The sequence below is a fragment of the Ostrea edulis genome, chromosome 4 (assembly GCF_947568905.1).
Source record: "Ostrea edulis chromosome 4, xbOstEdul1.1, whole genome shotgun sequence".
Classification (NCBI taxonomy): domain Eukaryota; kingdom Metazoa; phylum Mollusca; class Bivalvia; order Ostreida; family Ostreidae; genus Ostrea; species Ostrea edulis.
In genome coordinates this window covers 34,864,038-34,868,121 of record NC_079167.1, presented here as the reverse complement: position 1 = coordinate 34,868,121, position 4,084 = coordinate 34,864,038, and the positions used below count along the sequence as shown (strand labels likewise).

The following is a 4,084-nucleotide window of genomic DNA, read 5'->3' as shown; positions in this document are numbered from 1 at the left end:
TGGTACGACAACACTTTTTATGAACTGATCTGTCATCTATTAAGAGAAGCTGTCGTAACTTGTTTTATAGGTTTGAAAAGAGTAGAAATCACTTCACCATGTTATAAAGGAACATAGAAAGAATATTAGTATGAATTAAACACACACACAGGAAACAATCGTATGAAGACAAATTCTAATTTTCCTTGCATTATACATACATCAAAGAAATAATTAATTTTTGTGAAAAACAAATAAGTACAGTTTACAAACTATGTGGATTAAAAAAAATAATATGGTAGTAGTTACGTACATTTGCAGGGTTTGCAGTTTTATGTATTATGATTAATCTTGTGAATATGATGCGAGAAGCCACAAATATGAGCTACATAGCATACATAAGGAATTTTACATGTCCTCTTGTAAAACATTAAGGTAGCTCATTACACCAAGGCTTATAATTTTCATGACACCACGTCACAAGATGGCGCCTTATCTCTATCGATTGATTTTCATTTTCATTGTAGCTCAGTGGATACAGTATCGGATTACAAACACACAGATCCCGGGTTCAAATCCACCAGTCTGTCGTTCATACTTATTGAAATACATATGTGAGAATCCATGTCTATGTATTCATGACATATCATTATTAAAATAATTTCGTGCTGATTTGAGAACTTCTGACATGATGTACCGAGCCACCTTAACTCCTATCATGAACACACCATGACTAAGCAAAAAAGGTTGAATTTCGACAGTAAAAATCCTATGGATAATCGTTATTATGGTTTTAAAGTTTATTTTTGTCTTTGTTTGCATATTTTGCTTGCTTTTTTTTTTGCACTACATATGGCTAACGGCATATACTGTTGACTACTTTTACACTACGTCTTGTTGTTTATAAAAGAATGTTGAGGTTTAACGTATCAAGTTTTGAGTCCTTACTGTAATCCCGCTCTTAACTATGTGATGACACTTAAATCGACAATGTATGTGTGGCCCTCGACATGTTTTATCCTTGTGGTTGCTGAGAAAAAATGATTTTCAAAGAATGTTCTTAAATATGCATATGCAAAACAAGAAATTCATCTGAACCAGTGCTACAATATCTACAATACATGTTGGTGTAAAATATGGAATTATTGAACTAGATGTGACGGCACGACACGAAGGCCCCCGCCTGCAGTAAAGTCAAATGTAGGAAATCCATCCAAGTACAGCATTGAATGTGGTATTCAGATTGTATATTACACGCATTTAAGACAATGAAGAACTCAACAACAGTCCTTTATAAAACAGCCATGAAAATAAATACAGTTCTACGTTAAAGGGACACAACTCCATCAAAATCAACAAACCGGAATAAAACTCAAATTCGATCTGTAAATCATCAATATACACCTGCATACAAGAATTCAATTCAATATATCAAGGCGCTTAGAACAAATGTCTGGAAAACTGGACATAACCGAATTTTTCTAAGTTAAAGGGGCACAACTCCTTAAAAAAAATCAACGAACCCGAACAAAACTCAAACTCGATCCGTACAATATCTCAAGGCGTCTTTTAAAAAAAGTCCGGAAAACTGGGTATTACGGAAGGACAGAAGGATGGACAGGGGTAAAACTATGTGCATTGTAAAGCACCTTTGAGCGTACATAGTGTATGAAAAGGGTGCTATATAAATATGGTATTATTATTATTAAAACTGTATGCCCCGACCACTTTGTGGCGAGGGCATAAAAATGAATACGTTGATATAGGTCTGCAATATATTCTTACTGAGTGATTGTAACTTGTGAGAAGTACTTTATAAATTTACTGAATGATCCTTTGTAAAATCTGTGTCTATCTTATGACCTTCATAAGCGGGACTATATGCTTTGAATTTTTTGAAACAGCTCTTTTATATTGAAATTTGAAAGCACCACTTTAAAAAGTGAGACGATACAATTTGCAAAAAGACTGGGCAGTTTTCACCGAGTCTGCAGAATTTACACTAGGTCTACACAGTTTAAATTACACATACCGAATAACATCCTCAGAAATCATTCTTTAAAAAACCCATAATAATTCTCATTACATACATTGCATTCACTGGAAAACAATCAAACCAGCCAGTTTCACTTCAGTTTTACGCCAAAAATAGATTAACGAAAACTACGTTTCATTTAAAATGTGAGTTGATGATTTTTTTTAAGCTTTATTTTGCTATTTTTCTTTTCTTTTTTACATGCAACTTTTTGTATGCTGATATGCTATGAGATTATCTGCATATGATGAAGAACTAGAAACATAAAAAAACCAATTATGAAACAAAGGCTAAGATTCTAAACTGTACATGTATAGGGGTACTTTAGTATTGACAAAATCATTCTTGACAACACAGGCAAGGTGTAGCCCTGCCATCACTTTAAATCTACAAATATCTCACACAGAAACAAAAAGGCCATGGGACACATTTCTCACCCGAGTCACCTTGGCCTTGCTGTTCATCGGTTGTGTTTTTAAGATTCTTAAAAAGCTTTATTTCCATAAAAATTTAACCCTATTTTGGGCACTCAACCTAGCTCCTAAGGACACAATATACATGTAACAGTGATACAAAGTCAAAAGATTAACGATCATGGACATTGGTACGAAATTCTGAACTCAATACAAATTTGAAAGGATGGTGCTAACAATTATGATGATGATAATGATAATAGCGCTATGATACCTGTTATTGGAGTACACAGTGCAGAGCTACAATATAAGGCAGGTAACTATACGGTTAACGCTATTTGGTACCGCTTGCAGGGCGGCGACCACGAGTTACCTGCCCCTATACAATGAGTTAATTGCCCCTGTATTTCATCTGTTAAGTTGTACTTAAAATAGGCTAACTCTTGCGCAAAAAAGATAGAAAATATCAAATATGGGAAAGCGGGACGATAGACCAAACATATCTACGAAGAGACCGTTGGTGCCGGAAATATCTCTGTCTTTAGTAGTGTCCGCGAGGTATATTAATTTATAAAACATGAGATATTAGTACCGTATTGCCCGGGAATCAAAAGATTTTTGCAAGATCGGTAAGTATATTCAATATAGGCTAAACAAGCACAAGGCCAGGGCACGTGGGAAGTCATTCCGCAGCGCAGGAATGACCAAAACTAGCCTACTACGGTACCATTTACAGAAATTACCAAAAAAATGACAAAAATTACCGAGAGAGGAGCTAAAATGACCTCAGTAATACATGACATCTACTATCATATTCACATTAAAAATTTTGGTCCCTCCTTTGACGACTTCAATAATTTTTAATTTCGGTCATATCTTTGGTATTTTCTGTGAACGTTTGTAATTTCGGACATTATATGTAACAATCCTACTATTCATTCCACAATGAAGACCAGTGGGCCTAGATTTTTAATTTGATACACGTATAAACTTAACACTGCGCAAGTTACGTCACGGAATGCAGTATAGGGGAGGAGAAAATATTTGGCTGGACCAGGAGTCGAACCTAGGATCCCTGCATTACTAGTCAGGTGCTCTAACCACTGAGCTATCCAGGTCGATATCCACGGTCCGTGTAGCCCTAACTACTAAATTCATCCCTTTAATTTGTCTTTGCCGTCGAAGACACACAACCCAGATTCATTTCACCCCTGGCAGGACAAGAGTAGTCATGGCACCAACTGGTAAAATCTTGCACAGAGGTCCCTAGGTTCAATTCCCGATCCAGCCATAAATTTTCTCCGTGTATGTCTATCTGAGACTGAGTTGGAAAATTACGGTATCTTCATAGTGACAAACTAATGAAAATATTGATCAAATTCGACTGGTCAAGGACTGTTAATATAAATAAATTTGAAACATTGGTCATTGTAATGATTGGTTTCATGTTATACTAAGCTTGTGTTTCAAGACAAGGCTGTCTTTGTTGGTGATGATACTGATGTATATATTTAGAAAAAGGTAATGCTTTGATTTTGATTACAGGTGTGGTCTTTAAAAAAATTAATGCATGGCAAGGTTGATAGTGAGACTAATAAATTCTTTCAGCAGAATTCAGCTAGACACAAAAAAAAAAGACAATCACTACAGCCTTCCA

General features: G+C 35.4%; 1 long non-coding RNA gene across 2 annotated transcripts in view; it reads left to right on the top strand.

Annotated features, from left to right (window-relative positions):
• The first annotated feature begins 3,960 nt into the window (after positions 1-3,960).
• The window catches only part of LOC130054084 (uncharacterized), a 3,010-nt gene continuing 2,886 nt past the window's right edge, over positions 3,961-4,084 (top strand). The window contains exon 1 of one of the 2 annotated variants that reach the window (XR_008802349.1): positions 3,961-4,084. This exon is cut by the window's right edge and continues 62 nt beyond it. This is a non-coding gene — a long non-coding RNA (uncharacterized LOC130054084). The other variant, XR_008802350.1, reaches the window with a different exon arrangement.